This window comes from Triturus cristatus, chromosome 4_1 (genome assembly GCF_964204655.1).
Source record: "Triturus cristatus chromosome 4_1, aTriCri1.1, whole genome shotgun sequence".
Classification (NCBI taxonomy): Eukaryota; Metazoa; Chordata; class Amphibia; order Caudata; family Salamandridae; genus Triturus; species Triturus cristatus.
This window is the reverse complement of record NC_140585.1, coordinates 256,595,227-256,608,098: the sequence shown is the minus strand read 5'-3', so window position 1 is coordinate 256,608,098 and position 12,872 is coordinate 256,595,227. Positions and strand designations below refer to the sequence as shown.

Genomic DNA, 12,872 nt, shown 5'->3' with positions numbered 1-12,872 from the left:
TCTGAGAGACACACTTTACAAGCTGCTTCTGTGGGTGGCGCAAACCAGCGCTGCAGGACCGCCAGCAGCATTTGGTTTACCAGCCCTGGGCACACACAGGCCACGCTACTAGGGACTAACAGGCAAACCAAATAAGCCAATCATGGATATACCAATTCACATACACTATATAGAAAGGTATTCCCCGGTTAAATTAAGGTTCAAGAGGGGGGAAAAAATCAGAAATATTGAAGTATAGACCTCTTAACCAACCTATCTGATTTTACTAGGTAGAAAAATCTCTAAATTGATATAACAAAACCCCACAATGTACCCCATAAGTGTACTGACTTCACAACATAAATGCTTTTTCTTTGTATTTATTATTTAATCAAAAGCAATACATGATTTTTTTGTATCAAAAATATATATTCATATAACATTTTCTTTTCCAAATCACGTTGGTGTCTTGAACCTTACCATTGTTCAGTGTTCAATCTGAGGTCCATTGGGGTAGTTTTGTTCTGATGCCTCTCCCAAATAGCAAGGTGGCTTGCATCTCACAGTTGTGTATTTAAGGGCTGATCGATAAGCCCGGAGGGCCTGGCACTGGGCTTGGCTTAGATCGATTCCCTCCATGGATTCTCGTTGAATGACCCTCTTGAGGGTGCCCATGATTAGTTCAACTACACCATTGGCCTGGGTCCAGAGGGATGTACTTTTTGGTGTTTGACATTGAGTCGGGCAAAAAATTCTCTCAATTCTTTGCTGTTAAATGGCGGGCTGTTATCAGATTTGAGGATTTCGTGGATGCCCAACGTTGCAAAAATGTCATTATGCCGTTCGATGACTTTGTCACGGGTTGTCAAAGTTAGGTCTTCCACCAAAGGAAAACATTAATATTTGTCTATGACCGGCTCGGCGACGAAGTCCAGCGCCGGTGCCCACAGGCCTCGCCACAGCAAATCAGGTGGTGATTCTGTCCCGCAGCAGCAGAGCGCCGCCCACTGACAGCGTGCGGACGAAGAGGCTCGGCTGCCACGTGCAGTGGCCGGGCACACTGGGTGATTTCTTGGCGCTGCTGCGAAGGATGGTGCCCACAGGCTGGTTAGTTGATGCCCCGCAGTGTAGAGAGACAGGATCTCCAGGCGTGGAGAGTCAAATCCACGCCACTCCGCAGGATTATGGCGGATTGAAGGCTTGGCCGGCAGAGCCCACTCAGAGTGCGGCCATCTTGCAGCCGGCTAAGCCACGCCCCCACACTCACTTGGTCTCTTAAAGCTCTCTTGGTGGCCACAATACCACGGTGTCCTTCTTGGGCCACCTTGATGATCTGCTGTCTTTAGCTTCTTGGTATGATTATTGAGCCTTGCGGTATTACACCGTCTTGAGTGATTGCTAACTCATCTTGTACATTTTTGAACTTTTGGAATTCAACATCATTCCCGTGCTCTCCATGCCACTGGAATCAAGCTATCCTGGCTGAAGAGGGGTGAAACCCCGAAACCGGTCCTAGGATGCTTGTTTCCAGTCCAGGGAGGAGCTGGCTTGGCAGTTCGGGCTGGACTGTTCCCATGAGGCACAGGGTCAAGACTGATTTGCATATGGCTGGGTTCAAACTGGAATGGCATGGTGAGCAAAATAAATTATGGATTATGCCCATATCTCTGTACTGGGGTGAATGTATGACATTGTTCTGCATTCTGTCCATCAATTGTTGTTTTTGCATTTGTATCAATTTAAGGCACACGTGGCACACACAAGCAGTTTGCCGTACCATAGCAAACTCTCAGTGACACATATCCCCTACTCGATGCCACATTTAGCATCTTCTGCAGCCCTAGAGCATGACAATGAAATATGCCACACAGGAGCTGCAGTCAAATACTTCCTTTTTCCTAAGCATTCACTAAGCATTATCTCATAATCAACATTATGTACACCCTAACACCTCCCAGCATATCACGTGTTTCCTCTCCAGATTCCGCACAGAACCATGAGGGTCCTGGAGCGCATAGCATTAATATGCAACACTGACCACCATTTTAGTTCAAATCACCCTCACATGTGAAGTCACATCAATGCACCGAGTGGCACTTAATGTTACCTAAATATCACCTAACTTAATTTATAGAGTTACTCCTGATGACTTGAGGACGGAACATCTGGGCCTACCTTGTGCTGTATGGTGCAGGCTAAGTCAAAGTAATGAAATTTATGAAGATCTGATTGGAGGTGCTCCAAAGCCTTTGAACATTGACATGAAGTGATTTGTCAAATTGTGAATAAATACTGGGAATATGCCAAGCTCAGGAGGCAGGGATTTTCAAGACCAGGGATATGAACAGTATGATCAGGACTCTTGGAAGGAGGACAATAGAGTACCTGGAGAATAAGGCCACCTGCTAAAGCAAACAGGTTGGATTGCTTCTCACTGAAGAGGGTCTAGCTTGTGGAGACATCAGCACAGCTGCCTGGTAACTAGAAGATATTTAAGGGACCTTAACCCTGTTGGAAGCACATCGTCTGCCTTTGAGGAACAAGCTAACTTACTGTTGAAAAGAGTACTGGAAGAGTGCCTCTTCTGTAAAACACTGTACAGAAGAGGAGGCCACACCTGTACAGGAAACACAAGAAACTGGGGCCAATGCTGGTGTTGTCAAGTGTGAAGGTCAGCTTTATAGCATTATTTGCGGTGAGCTCCCTCTGCACCTGCGCATCTGTGCCCCTGGTTGCTAGTAACATGACTCTCAACTTGTTCTATTTTTTTTCTGACCTGTAAGTGGAAGGTATGGATTTCCAGGTAAGTATATACCTGCTAACTACCTTTAAATTAGCTAAGCTACTGGGTAGATATGTGACTTTAAATACCTGCTTCCTGAGCTCCTGTTTTGCACTTGCTATACTTCCTGAGTTCCATGGCTGACATCAGTATCAGATAAATGACCCACATTTGGTGGATTTTGAGCTAAATCTCTAGAAAGTGTACCCAAGTATAAGCAATCTCTACTGCATTCAGTGGTTTCATAGATATAGGCTTTCACAAGTATGGCGGTGTTAAAATATCTTATCCTCATCTAGTGGTTTCAAAAATATCACTTTTGAAGATCAAAGCCATTGAAATGTGAAAGCATTTTGAAAATCTTAGCCACAGTTAGCTAGTTTCAAAATCTTCTATTTATAATGTGCTCCCCCTTTATGTCTTAAGGATTCCATTATGTGAAGAGGAAGGAACAATCCATTCCAGTGGTTCCCTTCTCCTCAAAGATAATTTTGTTGATCAAGGTGAGCTCTTCACTTTGGGTGGAGAGTGTTGGGCCTGGAAAGATAACAGACTCCTGCAGTGACCTGCTTGAGGTGTGTCAGAAGAGGCTGTGGGAAGAATGCAATTCAGTTCCCCATCACATTGCTCGCAGGAAGACTGCCAGCATTCAGCCATGAATTACTACTCCGCTGCTGAATGCTAAGTGTACGGTTCATGGGAAATGCACTCTTCCAACCATCATCACAACCACTATTTCCCACACACAATATGATATCTGAAACAAATAGTTGGAGTTGGGAAAGAGAAATGCAATAAGAAAAAACCACCAACACTGAAAATCACTCTATGCCTCGTCACTTTCCTGAGGACGTACAGTCACAGATTGGAATGACTATCTAAAGACAATTAAATAAGCATTCAGCAACCAGTCATTTACCTCTAGCTTCTAACTTCAACAATGAAAGGATGTACTGTTTAAAGAGCAGTTTGGCCAACTCTCTACTTTTTAATATATAGCAAACATTTCCTGGAACAAAATTGCAACAAAATATAAGTGACCAGTGTAACGTTAACTCAACTCCCTCCATTTCAGTAAGATAGCTACCTCTAACTTTAAGGGAACGGGCAGAACAACATGGGCAGAGCCTCACATGCCAGAACAACGCAAGCGCAACCACGCTTGACTGAGCAACGCCTGAACAACGCATCTGCCCTGATTAAGGCAAATAGAGGTCTAGTGTTCAGGATGGGCAGGGAGAAGAAGAGGAAGAGTCGGAACAGTAAGCTCTGGACGTGGACAGGTAAGTGGGGCTGGAAATGTGTTTGGGGGTAGTTTTTGGGGGTGGGGTTGTTTTTAGGGTTCAGGGCGGGGGTCGGGGTACTTTTGGGAAGGGGCGGGTTTTTTAGGGCTCAGGGTGGAGGAAGGGGAGGGGGAATGGGTAGTTTTAAGGAATGGGGCTGGGGCTGGATTTGGGGGGGAGTTTTAAGGAGTACGGACGGTTTTAGGGCTCAGGGCGGGGGATAAGTGCAGTTTTTTATTTTGCGGCAGGGTTTTTGGCCTCAGGGCAATGGAGGGGGTTGGGTAGTTTTATGCACAGTGCAGGGGTACGTTTTAGGGCTCAAGGTGGGGGGCAGGGAGGGGTAGTTTATAGTAGAGAGCAGGGATTTAGGCCTCAGGGGAGGGGAAGTGCCAGTTTGAAGGGCAGGGCTGGTTTTAGGCTGCAAGGTGGGGGTTAGGTGGTTAGAAATATAGGGCTAGGGGGGCAGTCCGGGTAGTGGCAATTTTAAGCACACATATCCCCTTACCATTCATGCCTTTACGACTAAATTTCCAGAATTGGTTGGCTCTCATCTGATAACCTCAATACAACTGCAAAGTAATTAAACATTGGCTACTTTCTTGTAAACCTCAATCTCGACAAGACATATATCACTTTTTATTAACCATCACTGATACCTTAGTGACCATAACATATAGATATTGATATCGATGATAAATTAATGAAATAATTCCTGTGGTTGCCATAAAAAAGAATTACAATTCAATGAGCCCTACAATGTTCCAAATGTCTTTGATGTTAATGTCTAAACAGAATAGTTCAAGAGTTGACATTTCTGAACAAGCTTAGTTCAGAGTTTATTTCCCAAACACATCAACTTCCAGAATACATTTTCTGTAATTTAGTTGTTTTCAGCAACTCTTAAGAAGATATGTTTCACAAACATGAATCACAAATCTATGAAGCAAGGGTCCTGGCTCCAGCAATATAGCAACTTGATAACTGGCAAGGATGAGATTAAACATGAAGAATGTTACCCAGAAATCCATGATGATTGCCACCATCCACAAAAAACATGAGAATTCAGGAATTCTACAGCATTGCACATACTACCAGCCCTTCCTTGACTACCATAAGCTCAGCACAGCAGGTTTTAAGTACCACACCCTCACCCTACTGGATCTTAAATTCTGCTTCATTATCCACTTCCTAACATCCAGATATTTTACTTAATTAAAATCTAATCTTAACCTTCTCCCTAATCCTGTCCCCTAACCCAAACCAACCCCTATGCTGTTTCCACAACTTCTAGCATTTTATTTGTATGTTCTAATTTTGTAGTCTAAAGTGCTAGTCTGGTATAATTCTTTTGGATGCAAACGGGACTTTTGGCATGGTGAACTTTTTTTTCTATCAAACAGTATGCGAAAATAAATAACTTCACTTTACCAGGACAAACTGTCTAATTACAACTTGAACAGTAGCAAAGTATATAGTAATATCTTAACGGACAAGGCTAAAGATGCCCTCACCTTCATTTTATATATTTGTAGAATAATTTGGCCCACAAAGTCCCATACATTTATAAAAAGAGGGATGTTGCAAAAGCAAAATTGTTCCTTAGATGTAGATAAGTGTCACAGACTTTTGCAAGGCTGGTCATTCTAATTACTTGAAGGTGCTCATTGAACACTAAAGCAAGAGCATCTAACATACACTACTTGGAAAGGATGGTGGATTCAAGGGAGTATCCTATTTTAACTATGCCATATCTATGTTGAATCTATCTTAAGATACATGTAGTTGCTCTGACTCTACAGGCTTCAAGCTTTATATAAATCTTCCAAACATTGATGAAACCTTAGCTTGAGATATAAGATAAAATACTCCCTCTAATACATTATTAGTATATTGCAAGTCACCAAGGAGTTTTGTGCAACGAGGCCTAAGGCCAAGTTCCTTTATAAGGTCATGGAATGCCAAGTTCCTTTATAATGTCACGGAACGCCAACGTGAATTGCAATATCTTTATAATGAACAGCAAGGGGTACTTTATTCCTTAAAATTAATGGTCACACCATAACTCTTCCTACAAACCACTTGAATCTTTTTTATGGTGTTTGCTCATATAAAAGAGATAGGATGTTTGGAAACATGAAGAACAGAATTAGAATTTCTAGTGAAGAATGAAACACTCCGATATTGGTCCCAAAAAGATATCAAAATCAGTTTAATACAAGTCGTATTTTAAAAAATACTGTAGAAAATGTGTAGGAACATTCAAAGAGATTCTATTTTTCCTATAATTACCTAAAGTATGAAATAATAAACATGTTGCCATAAATATCTCTTTTCTATTTATCACTGCTCATCTAGGAAAACAACGAAAAGGAAAAGCCACATTTCATTTTCTTTAATTGTGCTCCTTGTCATGCCTTCCATCTTGGCTGCTGGCTCTAGCATAGTTGAACTTTAATATGTTATTACAGTTGAGCAGTGACATTATTTCTTAATAACAGGTAACTAGGGATGACACAAGCCATCTGTAATCGGGAAACCAGGGACAGCCTATTATACAGGTATTGCAGGTTCCCATGTACAATATACAAAAATATGGACTGTGCAAGGGGCATTTTGGCACTTGCTGTAGCTTATTTTTTTATTCAAATATGAAACTAATAGCAATTAATGTTTTAGATATACAATTGTTTTGTAGCTGTTTTTGTTTTAACCCTCTGTTTTAAATTCTGTTGTCTTGATAGCAGCAAAGAACTCTTCGGCGTGGTCAATGAATTTGAGATACCCAGCATAGAGACAGCAGACATCCTGCCATCTTCTTCCACCGCAAGGTCAACAAGATCAACAAGATCTATGACAGCTTTGCAACCCAAGACTCATCTACCCCTCCCGCCACCACCACACTCAATGACTCCAGCCCACAGCAGACCTTCACCAACTGGACTACCATCACCTAAAACAACACCCTCAGGATCATGAAGAGCATCTCCTCCAGAGCTCCCTCAAACCCCTGCCCTCATCACATCTTCAACAGAGCCGACACCTCCTTCGCATCCGAACTCTGCCGCACCATCAATTCCTCCATTGAGTCCACAACCTTCCTGGAAGACTGGAAGTAAGCAGAGATCAACCCCATACTGAAGAAACGTTCTGCCGCCCTGACAAACCTCAAGAACAACAGACCCATCTCTCTGCTCCCCTTCCGAGCCAAAGTCATTGAGAAAGCCATCAGCGCCCAACTCTCTGAGCTCATCAAAAGGAACAACATCCTGGACCTCTTCCATTTAGTCTTCAGAAGCAATCACAGCACAGAGACCACTCTCCTTGCCACTACAGATGACATCCACACGCTCCTCGATCGAGGCAAGACTACAGCCCTCATCTCCTGGGCCTCTCAGCTGCCTTCAACACCATCTCCCAGCACACCATCTGCGCAAGACTTCATGATGCCGTCATCCATGACAAAGCCCTAGAACGGATCTGCTCATTCCTCACTGACCAAACGCAGAGTCAGACTTCCATCATTCAACCAAAGAGATCAGCTGTGGAGTGCCTCAGGGGTTCTCCCTGATCCCCACCCTCTTCAACATCTACATGGCCCCGCTTGCAGCCATTGTCAGAAGACACAAGCTCAAAATCATCTCCTATGCCGACAGCATCCAGCTGATCCTCTCCCCCACAGATGAACACTCATCCGCCATGAGCAACTTCCACGATGGGATGAAGGCAGTCGTCACCTGGATGAAAGACAGCTGCCTCAGGCTTAACTCAGACAAGATTGAAGTCCTCATCCTGGGCTCCTCCACCTGGGATGACTCTTGGTGGACCGCAGTGCTCAGAATCCCCACCACACACACAGACCACGCACAAAACCTTGGCATTAACATGGACTCCTCGCTCTCAGTGAACCACCAAATCAAAGTCATTTCATCCTCCTGTTCCCACACACTCCACCTCTTCATAAGATTTTCAAGTAGATCCCACTGAGTCCAGGAAAACGGTCACTCATGCCCTCGTCAGCAGCAGACTTGACTACGGCAACACACTCTATGCTGGCACCACCCATAAACTCCTAAAAAACTGCAGGCTGTCCTGAATGCCTCTTCCAGACTCATCCTGAAGATCACACGCCACAACCACATCACCGGCCACCTGAGAGACCTTCACCAGCTTCCTGTCAACAAGAGAATCACCTTCAAGCTTCTTGAGCATGCCTACCAAGCCTTCCATAACGCCGGACCTGCATACCTCAACCATCGCCTCTCCTTCTACAATCCCACCAGACATCTCCAGTCTGCCCGACTGGCTCTGGCCCCATCCCACGGATCTGCAAGACCACGGCTGGAGGAAGATCCTTCTCCAACCTTGCTGCGAAAACCTGGAACTCCCTGACTTTGCACCTCAGGCAATCACCATCACTGACACAATTCAGAAAGGACCTGAAGACCTGTCTCTTCAACGTAACCGCAGAGCTACTCCCATCATCCATCAAGCGCCTTGAGACCCTCACGGGTGAGTAGTTGCACTTCATAAGAACACTGATTGAATGATAAAAATGTTTTCATTGTTTTTAAGAATGTGAAGTCTAATAAACAATCTTTATTTGCAAAAATGAATTAAAAGATTCTAGGAACACATGCTGGTGGATGGGCATATGATTTATTTATACATTTTTGGCCAAAGATATTTGTTAAGGTTGGATTGTACTTTATTGAAAACAAGTTGGATATAGCATAACATTTACCGCACATGCAAATAGACCTACTGCCATAAATTGTCAATGTGAACTTTGAAATTGTTCCATGCTTGATTAGTAAATGTAACAACAACATGGTGATTGATAGAACGCTTGAAATAATCTCACCCATTGACAATCGCTTGGGCCGCATCCCAATCCCTCATTTTTTGTCCACCATGCTGGATCTAAATTGAGGAGGCATGATGTGCAAATTAGCGATGGACTGGGATGCGGCTTAAGTGATGACCAGTGGCTGAGATTAATTCAAGCATTCCATCAATCACTTTTTTGGATACTTTAATGTGTCGCCCTAAGTGGAACAGGTAAGTCTAGATGTGGGATCCATGCACACAGTGTCACGGAAACCAAGCTATACCTGGGCGATGAGTACTAACTAGGGTGAAAACGACCCTGGGTTGCTTATGTTTCAGTTCAGGGAGGGCGTTGTTTGACTTTTCAGGTTGGACTCTTCCCACCGGGGCGGGGTCAAGACTGATTTGCATATGGCCGGGTCCAAACTGAGGTTGCATGGTGAGCAAAATAACGATGGACTGGAATACAGCTCATGTGATTACCAGTGACTGCGATTAATTCAATCATTCAATCCATCAATGTGTCTGTTAGAACTGATGATTAGATTACGTAGGCTATTTCCACTCTTCCCTGTATACAGCATTATTCCTTGTGTCCCTAATCTTTCCTTGTGTACAGCATACTTCCTTATGGCCATTCCCTTTCAATGTATACAACATCATCTCTTGCATCAATTCCTTTCCCATAAACCCTACATTTTACCCTCTGTTCCTACTTGTCCCGCATGCCATACATCATCTCTTGTACCCCTTCATCATCCTGGTGTCCCTACTATTTCTGTACTGTCCAGCATTATACCTGTTCTCTATACAATTCATAGTATCCTATATTATGCCTGGTGTCCTTACTCATTTCTTGCACCATAAATGTATGTATGTCTTATGTATGTATGTATGTATGTATAAATGTATGTATGTATGTATGTACGTACGTACATATGTGTGTATGTATGTATGTATGTATGTATGTATTTGTGGTTTATATATAACTGTACCCTGCACTATCCCTTTTGCATTTTACTTCTTCACTGTAGAAAATCATTGTGTGTAGTATGTGTAACTTCTTTGCCTTTAACCCTGCTGCACCTTACTGCTTTGCTGACTTTGTTTTTGCAGGATTTTGGATTCTGTACAATTTACCACTGCTAACCATTGTAAAGCATGGTAGAATTAGTTTATACACAATCAGCATATGTAATGTACTTGTAAGTCCCTAATAAAGTGGCTCTGTTTGTTCCCAGGGCCTGTAAGTTAACTGCTGCTAGTGGTCCTGCGGCACTGATTGTGCCACCCACTTAAGTATTACTTTAAACATGTCTCAGGTCTACATTGCAGCCTGTGTGTGCAGTGTTTTTGTATCTTTTCCTTGAACATGTGCACTTCATTTTAATGTCTTCAAATAAGTGTACAGGTAAGCCCTCCCTCCCCACACAATGGCACCACACTGTACTGATGTCAGAAGACCAGCTAATTAGGGATTATTTATAAAGGACTAGAGGAACAAAATTGAAGGTGAAGATCAAAGCAAGCATGGCATCCTGACCCGGAAGCACCTCATGAACACAGTATTGTCACTAACTGGGATGATATGGAAAAGATCTGGCACCACACCTCCTCCGTGTTGCCCCAAAAGATCATCCTGTACTTCTAACAAAAGCTCACTCAACCCCAAGGCCAATAGAGAAAAGATGACACATATCAGGTTTGCGACCTTCAACACCCCAGCCATGTATGTGGCTATTCAGGCTGTGTTGTCCCTGTATGACTTCTGGTTGTATCACTGATATTGTGATGGATTCTGGTGATGGTGTCACCCACACTGTACCCATCTATGAAGGTTAGGCCGTGTCTCATGCCATCCTGCGTCTTCCCTTGGCTGGTCGTGACCTGACAGACTACCTCATGAAGATCCTGACTAAGAGAGGCTACAGCTTTACAACTACAGCCGAAAGAGACATTGTGGGTGACATCAAGGAGAAGCTCTGCTATGTTGTCCTGAACTTCGATCAGGAAATGGCCACTGCTGCTTCATCATCCTCTCTGGAGAAGAGCTATGAATTGCAGGATAAGCAGGTGATAACCATTGGCAAAGGGAGGTTCAGGTGCCCGGAGGCTCTCTTCCAGCCATCCTTCCTTCGTATGGAATCATGTGGTATTCATGAAACCACATACAACTCTATCATGAAGTATGATAGATATGTTGATATCTGAAAAGATTTGCATGCCAACAAAGTGTTGTCTGGTGGTACCACAATGTACCCCTGTAGACAGAATGTAGAAGAAAATCACAACTCTGGCACCAAGCACAATGAAAATTAAGATCATTGCCCCTCCTCAGCGCAAGTGTGTGCAGTTTTAAACTAACATTTCGAACTGACAAAATAAACCTTTTTAGCAGGACAAAACCCTTCCTTTTTCATACATATAAGTCACACCGAGAGTAGGCCCTGGACTGCCCAGAAGGCAGGGTACAGTGTATTTAAAAAGCTGGACATGTACTGTTAAATTGTACGTGCCCTGGCAGTGAAAAACTCTTACATTCATTTTGCTCGCAAGTCCAACATTTTCCATAGGATAGCATTGGAGTTACATATTTCATTTATTGATCTGTCATTTCCAAATGGGAGTAGGTAAAAAGTTAATGTTTGGTGTCTTTTGAAGTGCAATGAAAAATCCTAACTTATGGTGAAGTTGGATTTTAAATCACAATTTAGAAAAAGCCACTTTTAGAAAGTTTACATTTTCCTGCCTTAGCCATTTGGTGGCTGCAGCCTGTCTCTAGGTCACATGACTGGATGTAGTCGACAGTTTGGCTTTGTGGATTCCTTCTAGACAGTCACACAAAATAGGGAGCTTAGGTGTGCCTGGATGGGAGGGAGGAGCTGGGCACAACCCCACCTACACTTGAATAGGATGTGTCCTGCCTCCACAAAAAGGGCTCCATACCCCAAGTAGTTAGTCTGGAGCCAGTGCAGGGAAGGCAGGGCACCAATGCTCTTCCTTCAAAGGCGTGCCTCCAGAAGCTCTTCCCCACTTCAAAGCCACAACTGTGTATAAATATTGGATCTTAGACACCAAAAAAGGACCTCAGACACCAACTCTTCAGTGCACCTCTGCCCTGTGGAAACTGCCAGGTAGAAGGACTGCTGCGCTCTATAATGGTCAGTCTGAACTTTGTCCAGGACCTGCGTGACAAGATATTCACAGTTGCTGCTTTGTGCTTTCTGGCACTATTTTCACTGAAATCTTTAAAATTGAATAACTCTGGTTCTACTAATTTGATTATTGTCATTTTGGTCTTGTTTCATTTATTAAAAATAACTACATTATTCTAAATTGGTGTGGGATCCTTTTTGTGTGGTGTTTTCCCTTTATTACTGTTTGGAGTATTGCACAAATACATTACCCATTGCCTCTAATTCTGATTGTTCTGTGCCATGCTTCCCAATGGTTGTGCACAGGTTAATTTAGTGTTGGCCTGTGTCTCACCCTAACAAGGATTGTGGTTGCTGCTTGACGAAGGCTGACACCCCAGTCACCCAACAACCAGATTCCTTAGAGTGTGTATATACCATGAACCAAGCCATGCAGCAATAGAGCGCTGCAAACCACTGAGGGATGGGTGACAACACAAGACTGCAGAAATCAAGTCACCTTTAACAGATTTGAGTTACAAAAGGGAATTCTCATATTTACAATTACATTACTTTGCAATGAATATTTATTTATTTGTAAATGCAAACTTACACAACACAGTAGACTAAGCTCACAAAGTTATATTTTTGTAATACACACCAAACGGAGGAAATATGTAGTAGTGAGAGAACTCAGGGGCCGATTCACAGAACTAACTTAAGACAAAATCCTAAACTTACTACTTTTGGTATTCACAGAAGGCATTTAGTAGTAGTAAAGTTAGGATTTTGTCTTAAGTTTGACTTAAGACAAACTTAAGACAGACTGAAGACAGACTTAAGACAGACTTAAGTTAGGATTTTGTC

General features: G+C 43.1%; 1 pseudogene; it reads left to right on the top strand.

Moving 5' to 3' along the window:
* The first annotated feature begins 3,989 nt into the window (after positions 1–3,989).
* On the top strand, positions 3,990–11,230 carry LOC146854222 (actin, cytoplasmic 1 pseudogene; annotated as a pseudogene).
* The last annotated feature ends 1,642 nt before the right edge of the window (positions 11,231–12,872 follow it).